Source organism: Mustelus asterias, chromosome 6 (genome assembly GCF_964213995.1).
Source record: "Mustelus asterias chromosome 6, sMusAst1.hap1.1, whole genome shotgun sequence".
NCBI lineage: Eukaryota > Metazoa > Chordata > Chondrichthyes > Carcharhiniformes > Triakidae > Mustelus > Mustelus asterias.
The window spans coordinates 147,341,664-147,354,759 of NC_135806.1; the positions used below are offsets into that span (position 1 = coordinate 147,341,664).

Consider the following 13,096-nt stretch of genomic DNA (forward strand, 5'->3'; position numbering starts at 1 on the left):
ACTATTATGCTTCACTAAAATGCTAATGCAAACAGTTGATAAATAGGAACATAGGAATTAGCAGCAGAAAGGCAAATTCAGCCCTTTGAATCTGCTCCACCAATCAATCCGATCAAGTGGATGACACAAAGATGAGTGGGAAAGTGAATTGCGTGGAGGATGTGGAAAGTCTGCAGAGAGATTTGGATAGGCTAAGTGAGTGGGCGAGGATCTGGCAGATGGAGTATAATGTTGACAAGTGTGAGGTTATCCACTTTGGAAGGGATAATAGTAAAATGGACTCTTATTTAAACGGTGAAAAATTACAACATGCTACTGTGCAGAGGGACCTGGGGGTCCTTGTGCATGAATCGCAAAAACTCAGTCTGTAGGTGCAGCAGGTGATCAAGAAGGCAAATGGAATGTTGGCCTTTATCGCGAAAGGGATGGAGTATAAAAGCAGGGAGGTCTTGCTGCAACTGTACAAGGTACTGGTGAGGCCGCAACTAGAGTACTGTGTGCAATTTTGGTCCCCTTATTTGCGAAAGGATATATTTGCCTTGGAGGGAGTACAGAGAAGGTTCACCAGGTTGATACTGAAGAGGAGGGGGTGAGCTTATGAGGAGAGATTGAGTAGATTGGGCCTGTACTCATTGGAGTTTAGAAGGCTGAGGGGAGATCTTATAGGGACATATAAGATAATGAAGGGGCTAGACAGGGTAGAGGCAGAGAGATTCTTTCCACTTAGAAAGGAAGTTAAAACTAGAGGACACAGCCTCAAAATAAAGGGGGGTCGGTTTAGGACAGAGTTGAGGAGGAACTTCTTCTCCCAGAGGGTGGTGAATCTCTGGAATTCTCTGCCCACTGAGGTGGTGGAGGCTACCCCGCTGAATATGTTTAAAGCGCGGATGGATGGATTCCTGATCGGTAAGGGAATTAAGGGTTATGGGGATCAGGCGGGTAAGTGGTACTGATCCACGTCAGATCAGCCATGATCTTATTGAATGGCGGGGCAGGCTCGAGGGGCTAGATGGCCTACTCCTGCTCCTATTTCTTATGTTCTTATGTTCTTATGTTATGAAAGGAAACAAGAACTAGAGGACACAGCCTCAAGATAAGGGAGAGTCAGTTTAGAACAGAGTTGAGGAGGAACTTCTTCTCAGAGGGTAGTGAATCTCTGGAATTCTCTGCCCATTGAAGCAGTGAAGGCTACCTCGTTAAATATGTTTAAGTCACAGGTAGATAGATTTCTGATCAATAAGGGAATTAAGGGTTATGGGGAGGGGGCGGGTAAGTGGAACTAAACCACTATCAGATCAGCCATGATCTTATTGAATGGCGGGGCAGGCTCGAGGGGCTAGATGGCTGAACAGGCCAATTTTCAACCTGTAGATATTTGGACACAAGGAGCAGGATGTCCAATGAGATAGCTGGATCTGCAGTGTAGGCCTTGCCCCCCTGTCTTTTTTTTCTGTGACCATTCTGCCTCATTGTTATAACTCAGTGCATGATGTGGAGATGCCGGCGTTGGACTGGGGTGGGCACAGTAAGAAGTCTCGCAACACCAGGTTAAAGTCCAACAGGCTTATTTGATATCACGAGCTTTCAGAGCGCTGCTCCTTCATCAGGTGAAGAAGGATCAACACTCCGAAAGCTCGTGATACCAAATAAACCTGTTGGACTCTAACCTGGTGTTGTGAAACTTCTTACTGTTACTAATGTCAATGCTGCTGAGCTTCAAGGAAAGATTCAGAACATGGAGAACCAGCAATGTTTTGTTTGTCAGCCCTATTGAATCACTTGTTTAGAATGCACTGATATGATTGAAAGCACTGTTTGCCTGTTCTAATGCCAGTCTAAGACGAGAAGCTGAAGCCTGGGAAATTAGCATGGTAATGAAGATTTTAAAATATAATTAGTGGCGATATTTAATCCCATTGCTGTGAATTGCCCTAAATAACATTGTAAATAATGTAAATTAAAACTTTGTGCGGAAAGGTAATACAGTGCTACCTTGTGGTCAGAGCTTGCAGTTGTGTATTGCTTGGTGGAACTTGATACAGTAATTGGGAAACGTGGGCAAAAAAGTCAGGAGATAAAATGATGTGAGACCAAATATGATGGAACAAGGTCTGTGTATGACCTTCCATGCTTTGTATGAGGGGAAGCTTTCGGAGTCTCGCTCCTTCATCAGGTGACTCACCTGATGAAGGAGCGAGACTCCGAAAGCTTCTGCTGCTAAATAATTGGACTTTAACCTGGTGTTGTGAGACTTCTTAGTGTGCTTACCCCCATCCAACGCCGGCATCTCCACATCATTGTATGAGGGGTGCAGAGCAAATGGAGGTGTGATGGGCAGAAGGATGAATGGGGAGGGTAAAGGTTTAGGAAAATTGCAGGCCATTGGAAAAAAAAATCTAATTAGGTTAGGGGTGGAGGGGAGACCAAAGGATGTCACAGCAGTGTTAGGACATTAAGTGGCAAATAGCTGGGCAGTAGGGCCCTAAATGTAAGCCTCACCAGTCTTTTTAAACAGCAGAGAAATTTAAATCTGAGGGAAGGAAGCAACATAAAATCAAAATTCTCAAAGGTTCAGTTAAAATTGGCTCAGTTGTGGGGGAATTTTTCAATTCATTCTTGGGATGTGAATGTCACTGGCAAGGCCAGCAGTTGTTGCCGATCTATTACACTTGAAGATGCTGGTGAGCTACTGCCTTGAACTGCGGGAGCACCCACAGTGCTGTTAGGGAGGGAATTGCAGGATTTTGAGCCAGCGACAATAAAGGAACGGTATATTTTCAAGTCAGGATGGTGAGTGACTTAAAGGGGAACTTCCAGGTGGTGGAGTTGCTAGGTATCTGCTGCTCTTGTCCTCCTTGGTGGTAGAAATCACGTGTTTGCAAGATGTTTTGGTGAGTTGCTGCAGTGCATCTTGTAGATGATACACATTGCTGCTACTGTGTGGTGATGCTGCGTAGATTCAAGTGCTTTATCCTGGAAGATGTTGAGCTTTTTGAGTGTTGTCAGCACTTATCCAGACAAGTGGACAGTATTCCATCACACTCCTGACTTGTACAGGGTTTGTGGAGTCAGGAGGTGAGTTATGCTCCATGGAATTCCCAGCCTGATTTGCTCTTATAGATACAGTATTAACCTGTTTCACTTCAGTGTCTGGTCAATAGCAACCTCCCCCGGATGTTGATAGTAAGAGTTTCACCGATGATAATGCCATTGAATGGAGATGGCTAGATGCTCTCTCATGGCAGAAGGTCATTCTTCGGATGTGAATGTCACTGGCACTTGCCAGTGCCTGGCACTTGTGTGGTGCAAAACCTTGCTACTTATGAGCAGTGACGCTGGCTGCTGCTGAAGTCCTGAAACGCTCAGCTGACTGCACTTCCTGCACATGGTTATTTACGTAAGGTCATCCATCTCGCACACGAGCGTCCTTTAAGGAACAGGAGTCATTGAACTTCCTACTTAAAGTTCAACAGCTAATCACCAAGGCAATGTTTCTTCTGTGCGGATGTCAAAAGGCGTACAAAAGGCTCAGAGAGCTTGGCGAAGATAGGGATTTAGAAGAGTATACGGCTTGCAGGAAGGGACGAAAGAAGGAAATTAGGAGAGCCAGAAGGGGTCACGAGAAGGCCCTGGCAGGTAGAATTAAGGAGAACCCTAAGGCGTTCTATAAATATGTGAAGAGTAAAAGGATGAGACGTGACGGAATAGGGCCCATAAAAGGTAAAAGCGGGAAAGTCTGCACGGAACCAGTAAAAATGGCAGAGGTGCTCAATGAGTATTTTGCCTCGGTTTTCACAGAGGAGAAGGACCTGGGTGGATGTACTGCGGGCGTGCGGTGGACTGAAAGGATTGAGTATGTGGACTTTAAGAGGTTGTGCTGGAATCTTTGAATGACATCAAGATAGATAAGTCGCCGGGTCTGGATGGGATGTACCCCAGGTTACTGTGGGAGGCGAGGGAGGAGATTGCAGAGCCTCTGGCGATGATCTTTGCGTCGTCGATGGAGACTGGAGAGGTGCCGGAGGATTGTGGATGTGGTTCCTATTTTCAAGAAGGGGAATAGGGATAGCCCAGGTAATTACCGACCGGTGAGTCTAACCTCAGTGGTTGGTAAACTGATGGAGAAGATCCTGAGGGACAGGATATATGAGCATTTAGAGAGGTTTAGTATGCTCAAGAATACTCAGCATGGCTTTGTCAAGGGCAGATCATGCATTACGAGCCTGGTGGAGTAACAAAGAACAATACAGCACAGGAACAGGCCCTTCGACCCTCCAAGCCCGTGCCGCTCCCTGGTCCGAACGAGACCATTCTTTTGTATCCCTCCATTCCCACTCCATTCATATGGCTATTGAGATAAGTCTTAAACGTTCCCAGTATCCCCGCCTCCACCACCTTGCCTGGCAGCGCATTCCAGGCCCCCACCACCCTCTGTGTAAAATATGTCCTTCTGATATCTGTGTTAAACCTCCCCCCCCTTCACCTTGAACCTATGACCCCTCGTGAACGTCACCACCGACCTGAGGAAAAGCTTCCCACCGTTCACCCTATCTATGCCTTTCATAATTTTATACACCTCTATTAAGTCTCCCCTCATCCTCCCGTCTTTCCAGGGAGAACAACCCCAGTTTACCCAATCTCTCCTCATAACTAAGCCCCTCCATACCAGGCAACATCCTGGTAAATCTGCTCTGTACTCTCTCCAAAGCCTCCACGTCCTTCTGGTAGTGTGGCGACCAGAACTGGACGTAGTATTCCAAATGCAGCCGAACCAACGTTCTATACATCTGCAACATCAGACCCCAACTTTTATCCTCCATGCCCCGTCCTATAAAGGCAAGCATGCCATATGCCTTCTTCACCACCTTCTCCACCTGTGACGTCACCTTCAAGGATCTGTGGACTTGCACACCCGGGTCCCTCTGCGTATCTACACCCTTTATGGTTCTGCCATTTATCGTATAGCTCCTCCCTTCATTATTTCTACCAAAATGAATCACTTCGCATTTATCAGGATTGAACTCCATCTGCCATCTCTTTGCCCAAATTTCCAGCCTATCTATATCCTTCTGTAGCTTCTGACAATGCTCCTCACTATCTGCCAGTCCTGCCAATTTTGTGTTGTCCGCAAACTTACTGATCACCCCCCCAGTTACACTTTCTTCCAGATCGTTTATATAAATCACAAACTGCAGAGGTCCCAATACAGAGCCCTGCGGAACACCGCTAGTCACAGGCTTCCAGCCGGAAAAAGACCCTTCCACTACCACCCTCTGTCTTCTGTGCCCAAGCCAGTTCTCCACCCATCTAGCCACCTCCCCCTTTATCCCATGAGATCCAACCTTTTCCACCAGCCTGCCATGAGGGACTTTGTCAAACGCTTTACTAAGTTCCATATAAACATCCACGGCCCTTCCCTCGTCAACCATTCTGGTCACTTCTTCAAAAAACTCCTCCAGGTTAGTGAAGCATGACCTCCCTCTCTCAAAACCATGCTGACTATCGTTAATGAGTTTATTCCTTTCTAAATGCACATACATCCTATCTCCAAGAATCTTCTCCAACAACTTCCCCACCACGGACGTCAAGCTCACCGGCCTATAATTACCCGAGTTATCCTTCCTACCCTTCTTAAATAACGGGACCACATTAGCTATCCTCCAATCCTCTGGGACCTCACCTGTGTCCAGTGACGAGACAAAGATTTGCGTCAGAGGCCCAGCGATTTCATCTCTCATCTCCCTGAGCAGCTTTGGATAGATTCCATCAGGCCCTGGGGATTTGTCAGTCTTCATATTCTCTAACAAACCTAACACTTCCTCCCTTGTAATGGAGATTTTCTCCAACGGTTCAACACTCCCCTCCGAGACACTCCCAGTCAACACATCCCTCTCCTTTGTGAATACCGACGCAAAGTATTCATTTAGGATCTCCCCTACTTCTTTGGGCTCCAAGCATAATTCCCCACTTTTGTCCCTAAGAGGTCCGATTTTTTCCCTGACAACCCTTTTGTTCCTAATGTATGAATAATATGCCTTGGGATTCTCCTTAATCCTGTCTGCCAAGGACATTTCGTGACCCCTTTTTGCTCTTCTAATTCCCCGTTTGAGTTCTTTCCTACTTTCTTTGTGCTCCTCCAGAGCTCCCTCTGTTTTTTGCTGCCTGGACCTAACGTACGCCTCTCTTTTCTTTTTGGCCAGTCCCTCAATTTCCCTGGTTATCCACGGTTCTCGAATCCTACCCTTCCTATCCTTTTTTACAGGCACATGCCTGTCCTGTAGCCCTAACAACTGTTCCTTAAAAGACTCCCCACATGCCAGATGTGGATTTACCCTCAAACAATCAAGAGCTGCCAATTTCTGCCTAATCCCACTAAAGTTAGTCTTCCCCCAATCCAACACCTTACCCTTGGGACACCACTCATCCTTTTCCATCACTATCCTAAAGCTAACAGAATTGTGGTCACTATTTGCCACACGTGCCCCTACCGAAACTTTGAAGACCTGACCGGGCTCATTCCCCAGTACTAGGTCCAGTATAGCCCCCTCTCTAGTCGGGCTATTGACATATTGTTCCAAAGAACCCTCCTGTACGCATTTTACAAATTCCTCCTCATTCAGAGTCCCAGCTCTCAGCGATTTCCAGTCTATACCAGGGAAATTGAAGTCTCCCACTCCAACAACCCTATTTTTCCTGCACCTATCCAGTATCTCCTGACATATCCGTTCTTCCACTTCCCTTGGGCTGTTGGGGGGCCTGTAGTATACCCCCAACATAGTGACTGCGCCCTTCCTGTTTCTAAGCTCCACCCAGAGTGACTTGTTACACGACCCCTCTGAATTGTCCTCCCTCTGCATCGCTGTAATATGCTCTCCAACTAACACTGCTACTCCCCCACCTCTTTTGGCCCCTCCTCTGTCTCACCTAAAACACTTGTACCCCGGAATATTCAGCTGCCAGTCCTGTCCCTCTTTCAACCAAGTCTCTGTCACCGCAACCACATCCAAATTCCTCGTGAGCATTAAGGCCCCAAGTTCGTCTGTCTTACCTGCTACGCTCCTTGCATTGAAGTATAAGCACTCCAGACCTCCAGGCCCAGTGAGGTCATCCTCCCCCAGAGTGCTCTTCTTCTTTGCCAGCCTTGTCCCAGCCCCAAGCTCGTCCCCAGCCTCTACACTTGTAGACCTAATATTTTGATCCCCACCCCTCTGCCATACGAGTTTAAACCCCCCCCCGAACTGCACTAGCAAAACTCCCAGCCAGGATATTCGTGCCCTTCCAACTTAGTTGTGACCCGTCCTTCTTGTACAGGTGCCATCCTCTCCTGAAAACTTCCCATTGATCTGGGAAAATGAAGCCCTCCCTCCTGGACCAGTCCTTTAGCCAAGCATTCAATTGTACTCACTCCCTATTCTTAGCCTCACTGGCACGAGGCATTGGGAGCAGCCCAGAGATGGCCACCCTGGAGGCCCTACTTTTTAGCCTATTTCCCAACTCCCTGAATTGCTCTCGTAGGATCCCCCTGCTCTTCCTATCTACGTCATTTGCACCAATGTGTACAATGACATCCGTTTCTTTATCTTCCCCTTTTAAGATGCCTCCTATCCGCTTGGAGACATCCATTACCCCAGCACCAGGTAGGCAGACTACCATCCTGGAGTCCCGTTCGCACCCACAGAATCGCCTATCCGTGCCTCTAACCGACGCATCCCCCACCACTATTGCTCTCCTAACCCATCTCTTTCCTTTCCGGGCCATAGAGCCTGACTCTGTGCCAGTGACCTGGTCACTGTAGCTTACCCCTGGAGAGTCGTCATCCTCCACACTATCCAAAACAACATACTTGTTTTGGAGTGGGACAACCACAGGTGACCCCTCCATTAATTGCTCACTCCCCTCCCCTCTCACACCTGTCGCAGAGCCCTTCCTATTATGAGAGACAGCCACTGGAGTACTCTCTGGTACATTACCCTTCTGACCTTTACTCCTAACTGCGACCCACGTGTCTTCCTCCCGATGCCCCGGTGTAACTAGTTCCCTATAACTCATGTCAATTATCCTCTCGTTCTCCCTGACTAGACCAAGGTCAGCAATCTGCAACTCCAGTTCCGTGACGCGGTCCCTCAGGAGCTGCAGTTCCACGCACCTGGCGCAAATGTGGTCCTCCGGGAGGCTAGGTGTTTCCAGGAACTCCCACATCCCACATCGGAAGCACCGAACTGGCCTATCATTAATAGTTACCCGTATCCTATATAGCTTTGGATAAAAATAACTTACCCTGCATCGCCCTTTCTGCCTAAGCCCTGTGAGCCAAAGCCCTGACAGCTTTCACTCAGCTTCCCACTCACTCCTCAGCCCACTCCCGACGCTGCCCGCTGTATAGAGTGACTTTTATACTTAAAAACACAATATCCCAGAATCCCCTGCAGCCTACTCCCACTTCCTCAGAGTTTAAACCTTTGAAAAAAGCCCGCGAAAAAAAACGGATTAAATAAATAAATAAGTCACAGCACTTTACTCACCCTCAGTACTCCTGCTGAGAATCTCTCCCTCTGTGCTGCACCATTTCGAACAAAATTCGTCGAAAATGTGACTAAACACATTGACGAAGGGAAGGCGCTAGATGTGGTTTATATGGATTTTAGCAAGGCGTTCGATAAGGTCCCCCATGCAAGGCTTCTAGAAAAAGTGAGAAGGCATGGGATCCAAGGGGCTGCTGCCCTGTGGATCCAGAACTGGCTTGCCCAAAGGAGGCAGAGAGTGGGTATAGATGGGTCTTTTTCGAAATGGAGGTCGGTCACCAGTGGTGTGCCCCAGGGATCTGTTCTGGGACCCTTGCTCTTTGTCATTTTCATAAATAACCTGGATGAGGAAGCGGAGGGATGGGTTGGTAAGTTTGCCGACGACACGAAGGTTGGTGGGGTTGTGGATAGTCTGGAGGGATGTCAGAAGTTACAGAGGGACATAGATAGGATGCAAGACTGGGCGGAGAAATGGCAGATGGACTTCAACCCAGATAAATGCGTCGTGGTCCATTTTGGTATGACAAATGGGATGAAGGAGTACAATATAAAGGGAAAGACTCTTAGTACTGTAGAGGATCAGAAGGACCTTGGGGTCCGGGTCCATAGGACTCTGAAATCGGCCCCACAGGTGGAGGAGGTGGTTAAGAAGGCGTATGGTGTGCTGGCCTTTATCAATCGAGGGATTGAGTTTAGGAGTCCGGGGATAATGATGCAGCTATATAAGACCCTCGTCAGACCCCACTTGGAGTACTGTGCTCAGTTCTCGTCGCCTCACCACAGGAAGGATGTGGAAAAGATTGCAAGGGTGCAGAGGAGATTTACAAGGATGTTGCCTGGATTGAGTGGCATGCCTTATGATGATAGGCTGAGGGAGCTCGGTCTTTTCTCCTTGGAGAGACGTAGAATGAGAGGAGACCTAATAGACATGTATAAGATGTTGAGAGGCATAGATCGGGTGGACTCTCAGAGGCTTTTTCCCAGGGTGGAAATGTTTGCTACGAGAGGACACAGGTTTAAGGTGCTGGGGGGTAGGTACAGGGGAGATGTTAGGGGTAAGTTTTTCTCTCACAGGGTGGTGGGCGAGTGGAATCGGCTGCCGTCAGTGGTGGTGGAGGTGAACTCAATAGGGTCTTTTAAGAGACTCCTGGATGGGTACATGGAGCTTAATAGGATGGAGGGTAATAGGTAGGTCTAGAAGGTAGGGATGTGTTCGGCACAACTTGTGGGCCGAAGGGCCTGTTTGTGCTGTAGTTTTTCTATGTTTTGATGTTCTATGTTTCTATTATATAAGGAAGTTAACTGAAATGCTTTTACATAACTTTTCAGTGTTTTAGATAATTTGCTGGAAATTTTTTTTTATTCTCCAATTATCCAATTTGAAATTCATCCTCTTGACCAGATTGATTATTTGAGCAGTGAATTTAATTATTTGATAAATAATCAAATTTGCTTTAATTAATGGCTGTTTATTCATGCCGTAACACTAGGGGGGGCATTTCGGTCTGGATGTTGGGCTCGGTGTCAGTCTGTCAACTGCTGCATCAAAGCAATGAGGTTGCCTTGACACAGGCTAACAATATTGTTCAGTCTTTAACCAGTTTGGTAGTACGGAACTTGTATTTTGCTGAAATAAAGACTTTTTGTCAAAGCTTTTCATCCTGCATTCATCAAGACAATTTCAAGAATACCAGTGTCTAGGGAAACAACCTAAAACTGCATGAGAGGGTGCTGATTAGTTGGCAACTCTCAGGAGCGTGGCATGGAGAATGCACCAATTAATGGTAACTGTCAGTTAATTGCCAAACATTGTTTGAAAATTTAAACCAGGCATCTTGTCTCTGGTCAAGGCATTCACCCTTTTTGTCTGCAAAGAACAGGGCCCTGTGTGTTAATATATGTAGCTTCCAGTACATGCAAATGTGCCATACTTTTTATGTAATCCTCCATATACTAAGGATTACACTGACAACCCAGCTTTAAGATTAGTTCTGTTCGCAGTATGGTGCATTTACTGGGGGTGGGGAGGTGAAGGAAGATTGAGAAATCCAAAGCGAGAGGTTGGGGTACGAGGTCTCAGAACAGTATACTGATGTGGATAAAGAGAAATAGAGTGAATGGGACATGAAGGGACAAGTTTTTCAACAAAAATGTACATCAGTGAATAAGGTCATTTCAGGGAAAAGTAAATAAAAATTAAATGTTCTTTATCTGAATGCACAAAGCATCTGCTGTTGATGAATCAGTGGCACAGAGAGAGGTAAATGACTTTGAATCGCCATTACAAAATCATAGTCACAGTGATCAAGTTGGGAAATAAATATTCCAGGAACTCAATATTTCAGACAGGTAGACAATAGCAGAGGTGGTAGGATAGTCTTATAGTGAAGGATGACATGAGGACATGATGAACTTTCTATGATTTCTTTCTTTAAGACACTAGTTATACCTCAATTGGAATATTGCCTACAGTTTGAGGTGTCTCATTTTAGGAAGGATGTGAATGCATCAGAGAGAGTGCAGAAGAGATTTATGCGAGTGGCTCCAGAGATGTAAAGCTTAGTCAGAGGTTGACAGCACGGAAACAGGCCCTTCGGCTCAACGTGCCCATGCTGCCCTTTTTATTTTTAAACCCCGAAGGTAGCCCCAGTTGCCCACTATACCCTCTCTACCCATGTAACTGTCTAAATGCTTTTTAAAAGACAAAATTGTACCCGCCTCTACTACTATCTCTGGCAGCTTGTTCCAGACACTCACCACGCTCTGTTGAAAAAATTGCCCCTCTGGACCCTTTTGTATCTCTCCCCTCTCACCTTAAATCTATGCCCTCTAATTTTAGACGCCCCTACCTTTGGGAAAAGATATTGACTATCTAGCTGATCTGTGCCCCTCATTATTTTATAGACCTCTAGAAGATAACCCCTCAGTCTTTTACGCTCCAGAGAAAAAAGTCCCAGTCTATCCAACCTCTCCTTATAACTCAAACCATCAAGTCCCGATAGCATCCTAGTAAATCTTTTCTGCACTCTTTATAGTTTAATAATGTCCTTTCTATAATAGGGTGTCTTTGTTCTGTAACTTTCCCCAACACCCTAACATTAACTGAGTAAGTCCTGCCTGGTTCAATCTACCAAAATGCATCACCCCTCATTTATCGAAATTAAACTCCATCTGCCATTCGTCAGCCCACGGGTCCAATTGATCAAAATTCTGTTGCAATCCGAGATGACCTTCACTGTCCACTATGCCACCAATCTTGGTGTCATCTGCAAACTTACGAACCATGCCTCCTATATTCTCATCCAAATCATTAATATAAATGACAAATAACAGTGGACCCAGCATTGATCCCTGAGGCACACCGCTGGTCACAGGCCTCCAGTTTGAAAAACAGCCCTCGACAACCACCCTCTGGCTTCTATCAAGAAGCCAATTTTGTATCCATTTTGCTACCTCATCTTGGATCCCATGAGATTTAACCTAATGCAACAACCTATCATGTGGTGCCTTGTCAAAAGCCTTGCTAAAGTCCATCTAGACAACATCAACTGCACTGCCCTCATCTACCTTCTTGGTTACCCCTTCAAAAAACTCAATCAAATTTGTGAGACATGATTTTCCACACTCAAAGCCATGCTAACTGTCCCTAATCAGTCCTTGCCTCACTAAATCGCTGTAGATCCTGTCTCTCAGAATATCTTCTAACAACTTACCCACTACAGATGTGAGGCTCACCAGCCTGTAGTTCCTAGGCTTTTCCCTGCAGCTCTTTTTAAAGGCAGAACATTTGCCACCCTCCAATCTTCAGGCACCTCACCTGTCGATTCAAAAATCTCTGCCGAGCCTCCCACAATGTCCTGGAATACACTTCATCAGGTCCCGGGGATTTATCTACCTTGATGCGCTTTAAGACTTCCAGCACCTCCTTCTCTAATGTGTACACTCCTCAAGACATCACTATTTATTTCCCCAAGTTCCCTAACATCCATGTTTTTCTCGACAGTAAATACTGATGAGAAATATTAATTTGGGATCCAGCCCATCTCTTGTGAATCTGCACGTAAACGACCTTGTTGATCCTTAAGTGGCGCTATTCTCTCCCTAGTTACTCTTTTGCCCTTTATGTATTTGTAGAAGCTCTTTAGATTCTCCTTTGCCTTATCTGCCAAAACAATCTTGTGTCCCCTTTTTGCCCTCCTGATTTCTCTCTTAACTCTACTCCTACACCCCCTATACGCTTCAAGGGATTCACTTGATCCCAGCTGCCTGTGCATGTCATGTGCCTCCTTCTTCTTGACCAGGGCCTCAATATCCCAAATCATCTAAGGTTCCCTACTTCTACCAGCCTTGCCATTCACTCTAAGAGGAATGTGCTTACCCTGAACCCTGGTTAACACACTTCTGAAAGCCTTCCACTTAGCAGACGTCCCTTTGCCTTCCCACAGACTCCTCCAATTACCTTTTGAAAGTTCCTGCCTGATACCATCAAAACTGGTCTTGCCCTAGTTTAGAATTTTAACTTTTGGGCCAGACCTATCATTCTCCATAGCTATCTTAAAACTAATAGAATGATG

The 13,096-nt window shown here is 46.2% G+C and overlaps 1 protein-coding gene across 10 annotated transcripts in view; it reads left to right on the forward strand.

The window, feature by feature from the left end:
- Positions 1-13,096, forward strand: part of LOC144495209 (nipped-B-like protein) — a 728,344-nt gene that overhangs the window by 124,290 nt on the left and 590,958 nt on the right. The gene's annotated exons all lie outside the window — the stretch shown is intronic.